Genomic DNA, 21,702 nt, shown 5'->3' with positions numbered 1-21,702 from the left:
TATTTCTCCCCTCTACTAATGAGTACCTTTTCACCCATCCACAGTGAATGTCATTGGTGGTTTTAGCTGCAAATGAGAAGGAAAGGCAGAGACAGCAGTCTCCTTCCTCTAAGTCCAAGGACTCAAAGAATCTGGACCTCTTTGGTAGCAAGGTCTGTTCTGTCAGGGGGCTCCAGCTTCGGATCATGAACCAACAATAACTTCAATTCATGGGACAGTATGTTGAAGTTCAAGGACCTGCTCCTAGCTGACTCTAGAATGCAGTTTGCAGCTGTCGTTCAGGAAAGGCAAGGTGTAGCGAGGACCACACTACAGGCTGCCTTAGATGTGGTAGATTCAGCCACAAGGACCGTGTCCTCGGCAGTCGCCGTGAGGAGAAGCTCATGGCTGCAAGTGTTGGGCCTCCCTGCGGAGATCCAACAGACAATCCAGGACTTGCCCTTCGAAGGCTCAGGGCTTTTCTCGGAACAAATGGACTCTAAGCTCCACAACCTTAAAATTTCTAGGGCAACATTAAAGCCCTTTAAGGCCCAACTGCCTCTGTAGTTCTATCCCTCTCAGGCAGGAAGGAATATTCAAGGAAGAGGGGCAGAAACAATGGAAATCCTCAGCCTCCTTCCAACCAAGGCTGGGGATCAGGGAGGTAGCCTTCAGGTTTGAAACAATCATTTTGAGGGTGCCCCCAAGGGCGACTTACCAGGCCAGATCCCAGATCCTCACCCCTGTTTTTTGAATGGTTTATCCCAGTTCTATCAGGTGTGAGCCCAGATAAACTCAGAGAAATGGGTGCTACTCATGGTAGAACTGGGATATTCTCTCCAGTTCTGCTACTCCCCCCTCCACTTGCCTGGTCTCACATTCCCTTCCTCTGACCCTCTTCAAGGACCTCTCTCAAAAGCAACTTCTTATACAGGAGGTGCAAGCACTCTTGCGCGCACGAGGGGTGGAGAAGGTTCCTCAGGAGCTAAAGGGAAAGGGGCTCTACTCCCATTATTTCCTAATCCCAAAGGCCAATGGGGGTCTCAGACCCATTCTTGGCCTACGGAACCTCAGCAGATTTATGAGGAAGTTGAAATTTCGCATGGTTTCCTTGCCCATGACCATTCCCTCTCTGGATCTGAGGGACTGGTATGCTGCCCTTGACTTGAAGGACATGCATTTTCATATCTCAATAATCCCTTCCCCCAGAAGGTTCCTCAGATTCGTAGTAAACCACTCTCATTACCAATTTACATTCTTCCCCTTTGGGTTGTCAGCAGCCCCCTGAATCTTCAAGTGATTGGCAGTTGCCACTGCCTTTCTAAGGTGACATAGGGTTCAGGTGTTCCCATACCTATACAACTGGTTGGTCAAGGGTCACTCCAAGACCCAGGTAGAGGCCAATGTGTCCCTGTTCCGATCAACGTTCAGCAAACTCGGGATACTGCTGAATGTCGCCAAGTTGATCTTATTCCCCATTCAGAAGATAGAATTTATAGGAGCCACCTTGGAGTCCACCCAAGCCAGGGTGCTCCTACCAGAGCTCGCTTCCACAACATGGGCTTCATCATAGAGGACCTCAGATGTTTCCCTACCATGACGGTACAAATTTGCTTAAAGTTGCTCGGTCACATGGCCGCCTGCACTTATATGGTGCGACACGCGAGGCTTCGGCTCAGACCTTTTCAGGCTTGGTTGGCATCAGTATATCGCCCAAACAGAGACAGTCTGAACAAGGTAGTTTCTTCCTCCCCCCTCCCCCCCCCGGGTTATCAAGTTCCTCTGGTGGTGGCTCAACCCATGTTCAGTATGCGCGAGAGCGCGCTAATCCAGACCACAACCCTCGACGCCTCTGGTCACAGTCGCATGGGAGTTGGGATGGGGAGCCCATCTAACGGCCCTTAGGACTCAAGGCCTCAAGGCCAAGAGCAGTCTGACTAGTCTGCCAAACGTTCCTTTCCCATCTAAAGGGGAAATGTATTTCAGTCATGACAGACAACACCACAGCAGTATTTTAGATAAATAAGCATGGGGGATCATGCTCCTCTCCTCCGTGCTGCAAAGCCCTCAGACTGTGGGCATAGCTGTCTGCATAGCTCACTCTATATACCTAGAGATGTCTTACCTCCTGTGGGTCCAGAATGAGCTGGCAGACCATCTTAGCAGATCCTTCCACAGGCACGAGTGGTCCATCCACCTGGAAATCCTGAACAAGAACTTCCAGCAGTGGGGCATTCCCCAAGTAGATCTGTTTGCGACTTGACTCAACAGAAAGTGTCAGCAGTTTTTGTTCCTTACTCAACTACAGCCCAGATTCGATCGCAGATGCATTCTTCCTTCCATGGAACCATCATTTGCTTTGTGTTTCCCTTATTCCTGCTCGTTTACAGGGCCCTACTCAAGATCAGAAGGGAAAGGGTGTCCCTGCAGCATCCAACCTCAAATACCTCCACCTCACGGCATGGAAGCTCCATGGCTGAACCCCATGGAGTCTGCTTGCTCAGAACCAGTCAGGGAGGTCCACCTAAGCAGCAGGAAGCCATTCACGAGGGCTACATACTTGGCCAAGAGGAAGAGGCTTTCCATTTGGGCGATGCAGAAGGACGCTCTTCCAATGCAAGATTCGCTGCCCTTCATTTTGGACTATCAACTATACTTGGAGCAACTAAGGCTCTCAGTGTAATCCATAAAGGTACACCTGGTGGCGATCTTTGCATTCCACACACGTACGAATGGATGATCAGTCTTCACTGATCCAATGGTTACCTGTTTTCTCAAGGGTCTGGACTGACTCTACCCTCAGCTTCGCTGTCTGATACCAGCATGGGACCTTAAGCTGGAACTACCAGACTAATGGGACCCCTCCCCCCTTTAAGCCCCTGGTGCGACATGTTCACTCCAACTCTCGTGGAAGGTGGCATTCCTGGTTGTGATTATCTCAGCCAGAAGGGTGTCTAGCTCAAGGCTCATCTGAACCTTCTTCGTATATGGTGTTTTAAAAGGACAAGGTTCAGTTGCAACCCCCACCCAGCTTTCCTCCCTAAGTTTCATACAAATCAGGATATCTTCCTTCCAGTTTTCTTCCCAAAGCCACATGCCAGTAACAAGGAACGAAGCTTCCATTCCCTAGATTAGTGGTTCTCAACCTTTCCAGACTACTGTACCACTTTCAAGAGTCTCATTTGTCTTGTATACCCTAAGTTTCACCTTACTTAAAAACTATTTGGTTACAAAATCAGACATAAAAATACAAAAGTTTCACAGCACATTGATAGTGAAAAATTTATTTTCTCATTTTTACCATATAATTATAAAATAAATCAACTGGAATATCAGTATTGAACTGACATTTCAGTGTGATACTGACTGTATAATAGTATATAGCGTAGTATAAATAAGCCATTGTCTGTATGAAATTTTAGTTGGTACTGACTTCGCTAGTGCTTTTTATGTAGCCTGTTGTAAAAGTAGGCAAATATCTAGATGAGTTGATGTACCCCCAGGAAACTTCTGTATAATCCCAGGGGTACTGTACCCCTAACTGAGAACTGAACTGAAGAGGCGGCAGCTGAGCAGGACCCTATATACAGTGCCATGGAGGTGCCATTCTAGGGGGCACCTGCACTGAACCAATGGGTACTGCTAAGGGAACATCCTTCCAATGACTGTGCACACGGCACGCACACACCTACTTGGAATGGACATGAGCAACACATCTCAAAGAACAACAGTTAGGAAAGGGATTTTTTGGGTTTTTTTTTTTTTTTTTTTTTTTAAGAATAATCTGAAAATTTGAGGAAAAACCCTCATATGGTAAGGTGGGTTTTTGTTGCTTTCTTAAAGAACCAATAAACCTCATTTAAATTTGTTTTCAATAAAAGAAAGGGGGGAAAAACCCCCATGCAAACATTGAGATTGGAAAATTTAAAACTTTTTTCCCCAGAGAGATTTCTCCAGATAAAATGGAGCTGTCTTGGACCCCAGCCAGAGGAAGATTAGTGTGCATATCTGGGTGCACATCTGGGCAGATTATTCCTAATATAAATCTTGATGAGTCCATTAGAAAACATTACCTTTATTAATTCCCCTTTCCAATTTTTGCCAGTTTGTGGGAGACCCTCAGAAGGTTTGGAGTTGAGACAAGCATTCAGATGTTTCTCTGAAGCCCCTGTGGGACACTGTGATCTCCTTTTTCTACAACATCCCGTTCCCTCCTACCCTACCACTGTTGTAATTATTTTAGGGAGGACGAAAGGAAGGGAGCCTATATGTGGCATTGCTATCCCACCTCCTGACATACATTTGCGGGGTCGGGGAGGCAGGTTTGTTCTCTCACATGCAGGCAAACTCAGGGAGCATCGCTTCCACTTTCTCTACCCTGAGGTGCCTTTTTTCCCTCTCTTCTTTCCTCCCACCACTCATTTATTTTTCTGCCACCCAGGCACATGTATGAAGATTATGGCAGCAGCTACTCTACCTTGCTCTATTCCCTGCTTATGAACAAATCTCTTATTTGATGTTTTCTGAAGGCCTGAGCCCCTGGAAACCAAGCTTTTATTTAAAATTAAAAAAAAAAAGTTACGTTTCTAACTACCATGGTTGTGAAGAAAAAAAGTTTGCAAACATGAACCGTAAGGTCTCCAAAACCAAAAGGCAAATAAAAAAACACCCCAATTTTTAAATTCTCATCCTTTTTTCCACTCAATTCATGATTTTTCAGTGCTTGAGGTTGGCAATTCTGAAAGCCTAGCTGCAGACAAGGATAGGAAGCAGCAAACTCCAGCCAGCCTCCTTCACTGTGACTTTTAGGCAGTGCAACAAAAACCCTTTGGCTACATGTGCAGCAGTCTCCAGATCTGTGCATATCCAGGACTGTTTTTCAAATCCCTGGATGATCCCAGACATATTCAGAGTGCTAGCAGCTATGACATCGAGCCTTGTCACAGCAATGCCTGTGCCACTAACTGGATCAGGAGATGACACAGTGATTGACATGCATTTGCCACTAGCTCTCAAATCCCAGAGGAGTATGGGGATTGCCAGGACAAACAGAAGTAGAGTTGGTAATGAAAGAACACCTAAGCAGTACAGTGTTCTTCAAAATATCATTGTCTTGGTCTGGCATTTTTGCTTTTATTTGTTTGGCAATTGCTTTGATGATTCATGTACCCTGGGGTTGCTGGTTCTCCTTTTTAAAATAATATTGCAAAATTTCATCTGGATAACCAACCCTTCTAAAACACATAATATGAGCACATGGAGTGAAGTATTATTATGACTACATGGTAATGTAATTGTGGCTTTTGAAACCCAGCTTACTCGGTAAGATTCTGCTTTTTGTGGCTTTTTTTTTTTTTTTGTAATAATTCTTTTATGCAGAGAAAAAAGGACTTTGTTTTTTTGTATTTCAGTTCTTGCCTTTGTAGCTCATTTTAATTCCATCATTTCTATACTTATCACAGTTAACCCCTGCTCCTGAGTCACTTGGAAGTCCTTGTAACAGTGCAATGCTTCCATTAGCCCCTCATCAATGATTCTAAGCAGGAGGTATATACATGGAGACCCACAAAATGTAAGTTGCTCCCTAGAATTGCTGTAGGGAATTGACTGCTTCATTGTTGCCAGTTAACATGTTATGTGAGATGGTCTGAATAATGGTCAGATTTTAAAACCAAATCTCTTCATTTTAAGGATGTGGTGTAGACTAATCCAGTGTTCTCAACCTTTCCAGACTACTGCGTCTCTTTCAGGGGATCTATTTCAGGGATAAATTTGTCTTGTGTATCCCAAGTTTCACCTCACTTAAAAACTACTTGCTTACAAAATCAGACATAAAAATACAAAAGTGTCAGCGCACATGATCACTGAAAAATGGCTTTCTTTCTCATTTTTAACTTATAAAATAAATCGATTGAAAGATTAATATTGTAGTTACGTAGAGCAGTATAAACAAGTCATTGTCTGAAATGTTCTTTGTACTGACTTTGCTAGTGCCTTTTATGTAGCCTATTGTAATACTAGGCAAATATCTAGATGAGTTGATGTACTCCGTGAAAGACCTCTGCATTCACCCAGGTTGAGAACCACTGGACTAACCCACAGGTTCTCATGACCAATTCACTTGGTACTTAACAACAGTCAGTGAAGTGTGAAGGCTCTTGAGAAACCCATGGAAATGTTTATTTCATATTCAGATAATTGTCTTCATCTGTTATCTTTGTAATCCCCACTCCCCCACATGTATCTCTTCTTTGAATAGCTTTAACTATGAATGGAGCTTAATAGTTATAGTTGTTCTTGAGACATGGGGAAGATGCATTTTTATCTTAAAAAGCAATAGATAATTGTATGTTTGCTAGTTAGTTTCTTCTTTGAGACAGAAGTCCTGATCATGCAAACATTTATGTATAAATAACATTATGCATGCAAGTAGTCCCATTAAATTTACTTATGTCATTGCTTGCAGAATGGTGCTTCAAGTACATGACTTTTAGGCAGTGCTTGGGTTCCTCATCTATGCTGCAGACATGGAAGAGTCATGGTGCAGATTTTAGGAACCAACCTTACTGTTAATGGGGAGCACGTGATGTTTGTCCCACTAGTTGTTCTTTTCCCCGTCTGTTTTTAGCGAATGTTATGTATACTAGTATATACTGATTTGTCATTAATTTTGTTTTCAACAATCACTCAACCTATGTCAACTGTTAAGTTCTCTTTGTGGCAGTAGGTTTGCTGTTTGTGTTAGAGAATGTTTTTGGTTTGTAACTAAAACAGAGCTGAAGGTAAGTTTACAGTTTCTCTTGACGAATGAAATGTTTTTCTTCTATTTTAAGGGATATTTCTCTAAAGTCTCATCATATACTTTCCACCAAGTAATCCAGCTGTTAGTATTGCAGTCTATCCTAGAAGGAGCTTTTAGCTTGTCTTTCCTAGTGAGGATAGGTGTGGCAGCAATGGGAAAAGGAAAATCAGGGTTTACTTAAAAGAAAAAATATACACCACATTTTCAGCATTAAAATAATTGTCTTACTCAATAACAACATCCACCTCCTCCATTGATTTTAAATAAATAAACTTTGAAACTAATTTTATTTTCTTAATCTGAAATAGAAAACAACCACTACTGTGTTTTGCTGGTTAGTTTGTCATTCTTCTTTCTTCTGTCCCCCTCCCCAAATGTTATATCTAACAGACTGTTTTCTATGTAGTTGCAAGATCATGATTTCATTCCCATTAGTGAGGTTATGAGATTGTGTGGATTGGAGAAAAAAATTCTGGGGAGAAAGCATGGTTTACATTGCCAACATATTTTCTTTGTTACTTTTGTCCCTAAAAAATACTTGAATGATTACATGTTGTACTTTCTAGTTTTCAGTGCAAAGTTTTTACTGATTAAGCATCAAAACATAGGGCTGGATGGGACCTTGAAAGGTCATCTAGTCCATCCCCTGCACTGAGGCAGGATTAGGGAAAATATAAGTATAAACTGACAGGCGCTTGTTTATCCTGTTCTTAAAAACCACCAATGATGTGAATTCTACAACCTATTTAGGCAACCTATTCCAGTGCTTATAGTTAGAAAGCTTTTCCTAATATCTAACTTGAATCTCCCTTGCTACAAACTAAGCCAATCATTACTTTTCTTTCCTTCAGTGGACATGGAGAATAAATGACCATCATTCTCTATATAACAATTACGTATTTGAAGATTGTTACCATATGCAGTATCTTTTCTAGGCTAAATATATCCAGTTCTTTGTCTTTCCTCTGAGTTCATGTCTGTTGCTTTCATCTGGACTTTTCCTATTTGTTCTCATCTTTCTTAAAGTATGGTGCCCAGAAATGGACACAGAACTCCATCTTGAGAGCTCACTAGTGCCGAGTAGAGTGAATAGTTACCTCCCAGGTTTTACATATGCCACTTCTGTTAATACACCCAATAATGACATTTGTTTCACAGCAGCGTCATAGCATTGACTCTCATTCAATTTGTGATCCATTATAGCCCACATATCTTTTTCTGCAGTAGTGTTTCCTAGCTAGTTATTTCCCATTCTGTATTTGTGCATTTGAGTTTTAGTTTGTAAATGTAGTACTTTGCACTTATCTTTATTGAATTTCATCTTATTGATTTTAGACCAATGCTTCAGTTTATCAAGATCATTCTGAATTTATATCCTGTTCTCCACAGTGCAGCCTCTCCCAATTTGGTGTCATCTGCAGATTTTATGAACATACTTACACTCCATCATCCAAGTTGTTAATGAAGAAGTACCGATCCCAAGATAAATCAACTGCAGGGCCCTGGTTAACATGTCCTCCTAGGGCAGGTCTACACTGCCGGCAAAATGCGGCGGCAATCGACTTCGTAGGTTCACTTTAGCTGCGCCTATGGGAAATGTGTCTTCCCTTCGACGCAGTGCTACGCTTTTTGGTGAGATGGTTTTATTAGATTGACTTCTGGATCGATTAAGCATGTCTTCACTGTCACTCAGTTGAACCCGAAAAATCAATCTGATGGCAGCAAATTTGCTGCCATCAGTGCATATATAGCCCTAATTTGATAATGAACCATTGATAACTGCTTTTTGAGTATGGCTTTTCAACCAGTTGTGCCATTTTGTACCATTTTGTAGTAATTTAATCTAGGCAATATTTCCCTAGTTTGCCTATGAGAACGTCATGCAAGCTTGTGCCTAAAAAGCCTTACAGAATCCTGATAAATCATGTGTACTACATCCTCCTATCCACTAAGCCAGTTAGCCTGTCAAAAAGGAATGGTTTGGCATTATTTGTTGTTGACAAATCCATGTTGGCTATCACTTATCACCTTACTATGCTATAAGCCTGTAGGTCTGAACAAATACTTGAAATGGTATGGAATAAATTATCAAATTTAGACTGACTGGTCTGTAATGATCCAGGTTCTCCTTTTTCAAGGTGGATACTATGTTTGTGCTTTTCCAGTCTTCTGGGACCTCAGTGGGAGTTACACATCTAAATCTGCATTTATACTTTTATTCCATAAAGGACATAGTGCCGGCGTACTACAAATAGGCCTGGTCCTACACTTTCACGGACTCTGACAAAGACTGCTGTTGATGAAGAAAATGGTTCAGGCCCTCAGAAGGACAAAATAAGTAGGAAGTATAGAGTGCTTTTCCCCATCAATAACATGGCTATTTAGTAAACCTCACTATTTTTTTGTAATATAGGTAATTATGATATTATCTATTTTACAGATGGGCACATTTGAAGCACAGAGATGAACTGATTTGCCTAAAGGTCATAAAAGGCAGTCCTTTGGGGGATATCATGGCTCCCAGATCTGTGCTCTTCCTTTATTTCCCTCACTCCTCCATGAAAACATTTCATGAAAATCAGATGGCTTTCATTTATATTATCAATTTTCTGAAAGGGAAATTAAATTCTGAAATTGAGTTGGATATTGAGCTGGAAGCATAGAATCAACAAAAAAATTTCACTTATAGCCAAAATCACATTGCTTCCATCTATTGTTCTTTTAAAAGCATCACCCATCTCGCCACCTGTATAAAATGAACAGTGGTATTCGTTTACATGAATTACATTGTCTTGGGGAAGCTTGGGGGGGATTTGGAAATGCATCCACTATATCTCTTGTGTAAATTAGGTTTTTGATCGTTTTGATGAGAGATAATTGCTTAAACATGACAGTTAATTTGTGTTTTGTATTCCAGTGTAAAAGCTTCAGAGAAAGTGTGTTACCATTCACATGGATGACTTTAATTTAAATCTTCTTGCCTATATACTAGAGGTATTTTTATCTCAGCTTTAACTACAGTACGTTACATGTTTTTGCAATATGTTAATATAGTGATCTGCACTTTAGAAGTTGTTTATAATAACTGTTTATGCTATAAAAATATTATTGGTTTCATAAATAAATCTCAAATGATTGAATTTTTGTAGGTAGTGTCATAGTGTCTTAATTTTAGTTAATTAATTTTTAAATTTAATCACGTGTCCTAAGTGGTGAAAAAGCACTCCTGTAGCGCTTTAGCATGGATGCTTACTACAGAAACGGGTGGGGTTCTTCCATTGCTGTAATAAATCCACCTCCCCAATGTCCTTCTGTCATCGCTAGGATAACGAAAAATTTGTCCATTGAACTAGCGCTGTCTACATGGAGGACTCAGGTCGACTTAAGTACATCGCTCAGGTGTGAGTGACATAGCTGGGTCAATTTAATTTTCTAGTATAGACCAGCCCATAATATCTGCTTTTTACCTATTATTTATGGACTGATTTAGTTAGGGTGCTTTGTATTTTAAAGATTTTTATCTTGCATCTACTTTAACCATTTGATACAGTATTTGAATTATTGAAAGGAAAAGATGTGTGCAAATTCTAATTTAAAAATTTAGCAAACTGGCCACCTTAGACATTAAACACACAGCACGATTAAATAAAATATTGAGTGAATAAAAACATTTGAAGTTACGATCATATAAGAACGAATCTATATGTTCACAAATAACAAGCCTGTGCAGCACAATTTTCAGTTTTTCATTTTTGACATAGATTGGTATTAAGGTAACTGCTAAACTAATGTGTGGTATAATAATTTGGTATTACCAATAGCTTTAAAAACTCCTCAATAGTATTTGTACTCAAAATATTAGTTTATTATAATGTCCCAGTAGATATTCAATTGATGGATTCAATTAAGACACTAAACATTTAATCCATGACATATTACATACCAGGAAGGTATACTGACTATGACTAAACTCTGACACTTTGAGAGAGAGACATGGAAAACTTATTAAATGGGACGTAAACACAAAAAACACCACAACACTGAAGGAAGTAGGGTTGGATGGGCCAGTTCAAACAAATATGGGGCATCTGTGAAAGCAGTCAGGGGAATCCTTGTGTGCAAGCCCCCAGACTCAGTGAATTCTTTTCCTTTCCCCTCCCTGCCTACCACAAATAGCTCTGCCAGATAGAGAAGATTTGCGATCTGTAGGCTGGCAACCTGTAGGGAATGTGTCCCAAACCGATGTATATGTACTGCTCACCAGGAGGCTCAAGTTATCTCCACAGATCTCTGTTAGGAGTAAGCTTGTATCATACAGCATGCGTCATGGAGTATGAACATCCCACAACAAATATTATCAGGCCATTTTAGGTGGCACTGTGCTGCAGGTACCATCTTCACATTTTAAAGACAAGTTTTAAAACTAGGTTCCTGATGAGCTGTAGTCCGTAGGAGTCTCCTGGATCTTCTTTCAAGGGTGCAATTATTTATTTACATTTAAAATATATAAGAATACATCTATCCAAGGCTCCCTGCATGCTGACATTATTAATGCTCAGTTAAGATCTCAGGAGCTCAGCCAGAAACCCACAGAAGCTTCATTCTACCTCTTCATCATTAGGAAAGCATATCCTCAGGCCTCTTCAAAAATCCTGACAAACAGAGTTCTGGCCCCAGTATCATGGTAAATTCCAGTTAAATTAATTAGTCTCAGTAAGGTCGCTTTTGTGCATATAGTTGTTAGGGCGTGAGGAGCTGCCAACCATTTAGACCAATTGTTTTTTCTCAACATTTTTGGCCTAGAAATCCCCATGAAGAAACAGTAGGAAGTTTTAGGTGCTGTGGAGTGGGGGGATAGTGATGGTAAGGGATGAGATGGCTCAATTGGGACTGGTGGGTACAGTCTGGGACAGTATTGGTGGGAACTGGGTGTAGAGATGGTGGGAATTGCTGGCATTTGCTGGGAGGGCGAGTCTTGGGAACAATGAGCGTGCATCTCTCCTCTCCCACCCATTCAATTCTTCTCTCTGAGAAGAGTAGCTTTAACATTTCTCCACAGCCTCTAGGGTAGCTGCTTCTAGATCTGAGTGCTGTGCAGGTGGGTAGAGGGAGGAAAGAGGACAGTGTGAGCTCCACTGTGATAGTTAGGATGGGAGGGAGCTAGTTGCACATTATTATCCTTCCCTGGCTCTTGATTGGCCTGGGACTTTTTTTCTTTCTCACTAAGTGAGATGTGATCACATGGGCACTTCCTTCACATCCTACTCAGAACAAGCATGATTTATACTGATTGAGCTTCTGTTACAAACTCTATACATCTGAAGAATATAACTATCAATGGGGACAATAGTAATTTTAGAATGTCATGAAAAGAGAAAAGGAGGGAGTGTTTGCCTTCATTTTTTATTTGATTATCCTACAGTAAAGGCACCAAAACACTACCTTTTTTTTCTGAACAAAAATGTATTTGTAGTTGCAGGTACCAGCCTGGTAGCAGTTTATAGATGTCAAAGCTGTGTTCTATAATAAAATACATTATTGTTGTTCTCACAAAGATTGCCTTAGTATTTCTGGAGTAAAATATTTGAAGGGCGTACACAGAGAAATCTTGTAAATCTGTCTCCATTTACTCTCATTAGTACTGAATCCGTACAATTGATAAGAAATGTCAGACTATAATGTGTCTGGTTAAACAGACCACCTGCCTGTTTCATAATATGAACATTTATGCTTACGATCAGTACATTTTAGCAACTGTGTCTGAAATGCTAGGTTATAACTGTTGTGTAAGGTCTGTGACTATATAATGTATACTTGAACTATAATGAACTCCAAATACAGTTCTTCCAAATACAGTTATTAGAGGAGTCTCCTTTCCTTGTCCTTTGCTTCCTTTGAAAACTCTTCCCTTGGATCCCTCCGCAATTATTTGTGTTTTTTACTTTCCTAGCAATATTTGTGTGTGTATTTCAGACTAGATAGCCTTTCTTTTGAACTTCTGCAGTTTATGCAGAGGAAGTAGAAAACTCTCTACTAAATTAGCTAAAGGTCTGTTACTACTTTTGGAACAAAATTCTGGTCCTGTCCCAACTATCCTTTTGTCTACTCCCAATGAAAAAGCATTTTCTTTAAAATAAAAAAAATAAAATAAAAACCTTTTCGTCATCTCTGAAACCTCCCTGGTAGTTCATAAATTCCAAAGCCAGAAGGTACCATTGTGATCATCTAGTCTTACTTCCAATGTAACATAGACCATAGAACTTCCACAAAATAATTCCTAGAGGATCCATAAGAGCTTGCAGGAATGTATTAAAATCTAAGTATGCTGTGCTTCCTTCCTCTGAGGGGAGTATAAGGAGGCAGATAGGGAGCTTTTCCTGTAGAAGGTGTGGAACTGAGCCAACACAGCTTGCTTTCCCTTCATAGATGCCACAGTACGCCCTCCACTTGTCCTCCAGGGATATGTCTACACTGCAATTAAACAACCCGTGATTGGCAGTTCAGCTGACTTGGGCTCATGGGGCTTGGGCTGTGAGGCTGTAAAATTGTCATAGATGTTCAGGCTTGGACCCTCCCACCTTGCAGAGTCCCAGAGCTCAAGCTCGAGCCCAAGCCTGAACATCTACACCAAAATATTAATCCTGCCAGTGTGAGACCGAGTTAGCTGGCCCAGGCCAGCCGGGGGTGTTTTAATTGTAGTGTAGACATACCCAGGTGCTCCGGGAGAGGTGCTCTTAGAGGGGTTGGAAGTTGTACGGAGGAGCAGGCCATCCTTTTGCACACCTGAATGGTCCACTGAGTTGGTAGCAGAGTTCTGTGCAGAACATTGGTCTCCCTGAGTTTAAAGGGCTACATCTCTGCCCCTTCTGTGGTCTCTGAAACCTCTTCTTGTCAAGTGGGAGAATCTACTGTGTCCTCTGTGGCTTTGGAGCCACTGAAATTTGATTACTTATTCTCATGCCAAAGGTTTTGCTGCAGAAGGAGAGTAGTGGGAACCCAAAAAGAAAATGGAAAATGTTAGTATGTTTATACCTGTAATTTGTATCCACTATTGTATTTTTTCCCCCTTATGAGCCTCAAGACCTGGCAATATTATTGAAACAGAATTAGTGAAAGGGGAATTAGGTATCAAGTTTTACATTTTTCATATTCAAGATGATTAGTTCACTGATGCCATTTGTTGATAACAAATTATAGGAATTTACTGGTTTATTACTATTGTGCATGAATTGATACTGTAATTTTCTGTTACATTGTACATTATCTATTAGCTACCATCGTCTTCTGTTATTGGGGTCTTCACCAAGCTGAGCTACTCTTTTCGTTTTTCAAGATCAGCTGAATTTTTTTATATATATTCCAGGGGAGATATATTTAGGTGAAGAGAAATCTGCGCTGTATATTGGGGATAGAAGGATATCTTCCAAACCCTAGATTGTCACAAATGAATGCCCTAGTTATGGTATGTCATATACTCTGTGTTTTAAAAGAAGTTTTGTTTATCTCCCCATTCTTTCTTCAGTGTCTCCAAAACGAAATGTAAGCCCATTAATATTTAAGCTGAACTTTCAAACCCATAATATTTAAATGTTGAAAATAGGCAAAGTTCATTCACTCATCCATTTTACATAACATTATGGGAAGCCCCACAGTGTATGTTATCTTTTAATACTTGAGTCATTATTCAATAAGTTTATAGGGGCATGTGTCCATGTATTATATAAGATACATGTGTATATATCTGTGTGTGTGTGAGCATGTGTGAAGGATTTTTCAAAAGCGCTCAACGTTGACCTTACTGTTCCCATTTGAGCACTTTTGAAAATCCCACCCATGATCTATAGTTATGTATAATATATCTGTATTTCTAATCTATTCACTGTTGAGTCCTGGAATGATAAATTAGGAGAGGCAGCCTGAATATTAATGATTTCATGATGCTTGAAATTCTCAAGCTGTTAAGGAAGGTTTGTCACTGAGAGAAATTCAGTAATATGAGGTGTCTGTTTGAGGTTACTCTAATTTTTGATGCTATAATGTCAAGCTGTGGTCTGTGAATGTGAGTTCAGAGCTACTAGAATCACTTTAAAATAATCCCAAGGTCTGGTCAACCTATAGAGGTCACCAGTAAATAAATGTGCAGCAGTTAGTCATTTTGTGTTGAAGAATGTGCAAGGCAGCAGTAATTTGAAATTGCAACAGCTTTAGGCTTTAGAGCTGCCTCACTAGAAAAAATGTTACATGAAAAATTATTCTGTACTGAATGCGTTTATGAGCATTGGCTACTGATACTCAGAGGAAAAGGGATAAAATAGATTACCTGGGGAGCTAACATCAGTTCATCTTTGAGATCCTAAACCTAACCCATCAGTGCAATGTAACCACTAGGATTCTTTGAACCAAAGCAGAAAACTACAAAACTAGTGTATAGTCACATGGGGGCAAGTAACAGATATCTTAAATTCAAGTAATTTCCACTTAATAAAATAATACTCACTTTGGGCAAATGATGCTCAGCTTTTAACAGCTCAAATAGTTTATCTGATTCAATAACTAAGATCCACAAAATAACATAACATCCAAGTGTTGTGTCATGATATGTGTATGGTGATATTGCATCGTTGTGCTGTAACATTTTAATTTCCCCCTGTTTTCCCTCCCATTCCCATTTTTCTGATTCCTGTCATAGATGTGGATTTTTCTCTATTCTCCCTCCTTTCTGGATATGATTTCCACCTTATCTATTTTGGGTGAGAAAATTGGAAAATAGATCCGATGGCTCCCACATTTTCAGGTTGTTTGCCTAGTGCTACCTGCTCTGCTTGATTCATGTATATCAACCAGACTGGGGAGAGCTTTTCCGCCTTAACATCTACTGTCAATGTTAGTGATGCACCAGATGTAAAAATGCCATAAAGAGGACCCTCATGCGCTATGTGAAGCTCAGGAGCTACAGGTTAAGGATCTGTGCTCTAGGCTGTGCAATTTCAGGAGGTTAAAGTCACTTGGCCTTCAACCTATTACTCAGATTGTGAAGCATGTAGAAATTCTACAGAATTTTGCTTGTCAAGTCTTGTTGCTCAAGAGACAGATTTGACTTGTTTACCTCACTGACATTGAATGAGTTGATGATGTTGCGTGTAAATTTTTTTTTTAAATGATTTTTCTCACATTATAAATATGTGTGTTCTAAGATGCTGATTAATTTCTGGGAGGAAGAACTAGGTTCTATTACATTCTTGGTTTGGTAGGAACAAGGAAAAAATCTGGTCTAGAATCCTTTGGACTGCTAGTTAGCTACTGAGAGGAGAAAAAAAGGTTGGCATACTTCGAATTGTTCTTTGATCACAGATGTTTGCAGTATATTCTTTAATTTTGTGTGATTCTTGTAATATGCAGCTCCAATTATTGGTGATGTGTGATGTGGTATTTTTATTTAATATAGATCTATCCAGTCAGATAATTTAAATAGATGTTTAAACGTACCCAATACCTGCAATGAGCTTGCACATCTGCTGCTTTCCTCTGTAAGAGTTGGCTTAGGTTATTCAGTTATAAAAGTTTTAAATGTCATTTCCATTATTTTTACATAATCGCCTCCAACTAAAGAATGGTTTTATCATGAACTATTCAATAGTGAAGGGGAGGGCTGCTTATTAGTAATAGACTATGCTCCGCCTTTTCCCATCTAGGTGCAAGGAATTTGTATTTAAGATTGGCCTAATTCATGACAATGCCGACTGCACCCCACAACACTGTTACGCTAATACTGTTTCCTTAATCTTCTCCACCTCCTTTGATTCCTGTTTTTCTCCTAATATTTTGTCCTAGTTCCCTACCCTGCCTCCTCACGTTACTGCCCTTGTGAATAATTCTTCTGTACATAGGACCTCTTTGGTGGTCATAAATAAAACAAATATATATCTGTTGGTTCCTTCTCTGAGCAAAGTTCCCTACTCTCTGGAGCCCCATTCACAAGGTTCACTTCTCGGACACCTACACTTTTCTGTACTCTTCATCTTATCTCTACTTTTAACTGACAGTTATGTGCTGATGATCCTCAAGAGTGCATATTTCTTGACACCTTTAGTGACTCTTTTCTGTTCTTTCTTTCCCTGTTTGTCTTGACCAAGTAAACTTAAGACTTTGTTTCTAAATACCTCATTCAGAAGTGTTTCTCCTGTTTCCAAGTCAACTTCTTTCTCTCTCTAGACTTCCCACTTGTCTTTCTTATTCATAACCTAGGTGTCATCTTTGATCCTGAATGTGTCTCCTCTTATATTTCATACATCTGTAAATCTGTCTGCCGCCTAAACAACATTGCCACTGTACAATACAACACTGACTTGAATTCCACAACTGCTGAAATCCCCATCCATGTCTCCACCTTCCCTCTTGGACTATTGTATTTTTTCTGTGTCTACACTCCTCATATCCAGTTCTCTGTATTTACAGCATGTGGGAATCTTCTCTCACATATAAAGAAGAATATCTTTATCATTCCCATTGTTTGATACATCAAAAAAGATACATTAGAGTTGGAAAAGGTACAGAGAAGAGGAACAAAAATTATTCCGGAACTGGAACAGTTTTCATATGAGGAAAGATTAAAACAACTGGGATTTTTCAGCTTGGAAAAGAGATGACTAAGGGTGGGGGGATATGATAGTCATAAAATCATGAATGGCATGGAGAAAGTGAATAAGGAAATGTTGTTCACTCCTTCACATAACACAAGAAATGGGTCACCTGATGAAATTATTAGGCAGCAGGTGTATAACAAACATAAGAAAGTACTTCTTCACACTACTCACAGTCAGCCTGTGGAACTCGTTGCCAAGAGATGTTTTGAGAGCCAAAAGTAGAACTGGGTTCAAAAAAGAATTATATAAGTTCATGGAGAGTAGGTCCATGAATTGCTATTAGCCAAGGTGGTCAGGGATGCAACTCCATTATCTGGGTGTCTCTAGCCTCTGGCTACCAGAAGCTGGGAGTGGGCAACAGGGGATTGATCACTCAATGTCTATGTGTTATGTTTGTTCCCTCTGAAGCACCTGCCATTGGCCACGGTGTCTGAAGACAGGATGTTGGGCTAGATGGACTATCAGTCTGACCCAATGTGACCATCCTTATGTTCTTTACTCACATGGTTCCCTCTTCATTTCAACAGCAGTGTAAAATTATGCTCCTTGTTTTTTCAAATCCTCTCTTTCACCACTGGCCCTTGCTACACAAATTGAAAGGGATGTGTATAGTAAGATGTTGTAACTGTGTGTAGTTGTTACAAGATTGTTTCTTAGTGAACTTCCCTCAAGCTGCCACACCAATTTATTAAGATGTTTCACTTTAACATTAATTTTAGACACGTGCACTCTCTCTCTCATTTGCTTGGGTTTCAAAATATAAACTGATTAATCACAGTGTATCTGTAATATTGCATATAGTCCTTCAGATTTTCCACAGTAAAGAAAATGTATTATAAAACACACACATGAGTGTGCCATTTTGGATACTCTGACAGTCACTCCAGTGACCTTATTTAATTCATTTTGAAATAATGAATATATATATAAATAGTGAGAATTGTATAGTTCTTTGAGCAGCATCTGCACATGCCCAGTTGTGGGACTGAAGTGGCTTCATCATGAGCTTCTGGAATCTTGTAGTGAGCACTGTTTGAGCAATGCCCTCATCCCTACCTCTCTCTGTTCTGTTAGGATTTCAAGGGTATAAAAAGAGGAGTTGTGCCAACCACCTCTTGGTTCCTTCACATTATTGCAGTAAGCTTGGATTGTACTTTCGCACAGATCCTCAAAGGTATTTAGGCTTCTAACTTCCATTGATTTCAGACATTGGAAGACCTTGATCTTTGCATTCTCAACTTTCTTTCCTTTTCCTTTCCTTTTCCTTTCATGACTGTTTTGTTAGATTGTTGGGTACTCAGCTTTGCTTAAAAAAGAGAAGGAATGGGAGGAGGATGCCTGTATGACACAGGCATTATCTGGACCCATGAAAATGACACGTTTGTCTACACTCCTTCAGGCCCAGATGTCTATCTGGCAGTCTGTAAGCCCAGCACTGACTTTGCATATCTGCTTATCACACTGACTCTGTGACTGCCATTACTGGCATCTGGTTCTGTTCTGACTGAACGAGTCCAGTGAGGATGATCAAACACTTTTCACTCTAGGGAACTGATTGTCAGAGGAGCTCCATGCCCAGCATGAATGGCATCAAGGTCCTCTGATCTGCCAACTGGTGCTGGGGTCTTGGGACTGTTGACTCCACTTAGCATATACAGTACAGTGGTTCCTGGCTCTGTCCATGTCCATGAACATCAGTGCTGAGGGGTCCTGCTTCATTACCTCTGGAGGACCACCTGCTAAAGTGTTACTGCGGCCAGAATTAGAAGCACCAAAGTCCTCAGATCCATCCGGATGAGATAATCAATATCCTGATTAAGGCTAAATTTAGCCTAGATAAGAAGATAAAGGCTGAATTCCCCAAACCCTATTCAAAGTCAGGGAGGCATATTTTGGACATCAACATGGTTTTAAATGTGATTATCTAAATGGACACAAAGCTATCTACAAGTTCCCTAAACTTATGGGGATGTAAGAGTGAGACCGGGGAGCACTTTATCATAGTTCAAAGATTGTGCAAATTAATCAGCCACCTGGAGATGTCAAAGTGTACTGAGGAACATAAGATATATCTATACATTGTCTTTATTGTAGAATGTTGCGACATTGTTTTATGACGCTCTAATTCTTTAAGTGAAGGTTAACGGAATTTCTTTGATATGAACCTCCGTAGTTGCTTTCCTCATTTTTTGGGGGTCTTGCATTAAGAATTCCAGAACTCATGGGAGGAACTGAAGGGTAGTTTGGGCCACTGCTCCTTTTTAATCTCAGAACTCTACAAGAGTGAGGGTTGGGTGGCTGCAATGGGCAGATCTCTAGAGTTTCTAGAAGGTTGCGGTGAAGGTGCTTAAATGTGCAGAGGGGTCAAATGTGCTTCAGATTCTAATGTACAGAGGGTCACCTTGAAGAATTCCAGTTACTAGTAATTAACCTTCATTTACTGATTTTCTTATTTAGAGTTGTGCAGAACATTAAAAATAATGCTACAATTTTTCCAAAACCGAAGGAATGGACCCACTTTAACCAAAGATTTCCTCCTTTCCCCTAATGCACAAATTCCAATCTTCATTGTAGCCCTCCCGCCTGAAAACCCGGGAAAAGAAATGGGCTTTGCAGCATGATTTGCAGATCTACATGTTTGGGCTATCTCACGTCTAAGTGGGGAATGAATTTAAAAACTGAGGGCCCTTGATGAAGAATGCCCTTCTAATCTAAATTAAGGGGTCTGCAGCTCGAGCGCATCTGCTAACTGCAGTTGCAGAACTTGGAGAGAAGTAGTTTGTCATATACATGTCACAAGTTATTTAGGGCTTCACAGTTCAAACAGAAACCTTAAACTCCATCCAGAAACTGAAAGGCAGCCAGTTCATGTCGCAGAGCTCTGGTGTTGTGCACACCCTGAGAAACTCCTCCTGAGTCTCTGTGCAAACATAAAGTCTAGTAACTTTTAAGCCTGTTAAGCTTTTAAGATTCCCATACCCTAGGTCTGCTTTACTATTACAAAATGTTAACTAGATATTTAAAGGGAAAAATATTCCTAGAGAACCTTTGAGAGACCTGTAGGCTTCATAGTGAAGTTGAAAATTTAAATTTCTTACTTTGTTAAAACATGTTTCTGATTAAATCCTTGGGCTTCTGTGAGTTGTATTTTAACATTTTATGAGTATGTACAGACCTATAATTTAACCAGAGGTAATTGACTATGTCCTTAATGGACCACAGTACACACAGTTAATTATGGAGAGAAATTGTTTCTGGGATTGCAGTTTGTTTTCTAGGTTTCAGAATAAGTGCAATGCATTTAGACTGAATAGCATCTTAAACATCTTAAACTAACCAGTATTCTGTTTATACTTAAACAAAAATTCCTTTCAGTCTTGTATACAGCAACTCAAGATTTGAAGTAAAAGTCTAATATTTGTTGTGATGATCGGAGTAAACCCAAGTAATATAAGCTCTTATGATAGAATTCAGTATTAAACGGTTATACCAGTGTCTACGTAGATAAATTATTCTAATTTATTTTAAGATTACTAGTTATGCTTTCTCATGTTACTAACTTGTACTTTTCTTAGAAACAGAGTTTTAGGTTATGACTAAGATTAAGGCTAAATCCCATATAGTCTGGAATTACTTGTCTTTTGGCTTGATATAGATTGACTTGATGTTTTGAGGTGTCAAAAAGACAGTATTTCACTTCTGTAAATAGATTACAAGTTCTTCAGGGCAGGGCATTTGCTTTAGCATAGATCTGTAAAGTACTATCAAGAGATATGTTGCCGTATACATTATATATTTCAAAAGTATTTATTCCCATCTTTTCTGTCTTAGAAAGTTATGGAAGGAGTTGCATTTCTAACTGTGAGAGTTATGGTGGAACTGGATATTTAAATACGGTGTATGGGATTTATTTTGCTGTTAAACTGGAAAATGCTGTGTTGTACATGTTATTTCTGATATGGTAGTCAGAAGATACAGGGTATGGTAGCTGAGTTAAGAACCTTTCTTTATCTTTATCTTTTTTTGTAGAGATTGGTTTCCGCAGATCAGTAGCAGCACTTCATTGCCCTACAGTTAATATTCTAAGTTAATTTGTGAATTTAGACTCTACTTCTAATTTAAGAAACTGTTCTCTTCAGGCAGCTGTACTATGGAAGTCATGTTTCTGGTGTTTATCTAGAATACTTGGTGAAATGTCAGAAGCTGATACTATAATTTATCTTGGTTCAAAGGAAAACAAATGTTACTAAGATACAACAAAAATAGTCAACAGTTTAA

At 39.7% G+C, this 21,702-nt stretch overlaps 1 protein-coding gene across 1 annotated transcript in view; it reads left to right on the top strand.

Annotated features, from left to right (window-relative positions):
* TENM3 (teneurin transmembrane protein 3) overlaps positions 1 to 21,702 on the top strand; it is a 569,896-nt gene that overhangs the window by 84,537 nt on the left and 463,657 nt on the right. The window contains exon 3 of the mRNA XM_067551693.1: positions 9,699 to 9,775. The gene's annotated coding sequence lies outside the window, so the exon portion shown is untranslated. The remainder of the gene's footprint in view (positions 1 to 9,698; positions 9,776 to 21,702) is intronic.

This window comes from Emydura macquarii, unplaced genomic scaffold (assembly GCF_026122565.2).
Source record: "Emydura macquarii macquarii isolate MOO-44397 ecotype Brisbane River unplaced genomic scaffold, CSIRO-AGI_Emac_v2 contig_1363, whole genome shotgun sequence".
Taxonomy (NCBI): Eukaryota; Metazoa; Chordata; order Testudines; family Chelidae; genus Emydura; species Emydura macquarii.
The sequence above is the reverse complement of the archived record's forward strand: the minus strand, read 5'-3'. Positions and strand labels throughout refer to the sequence as shown.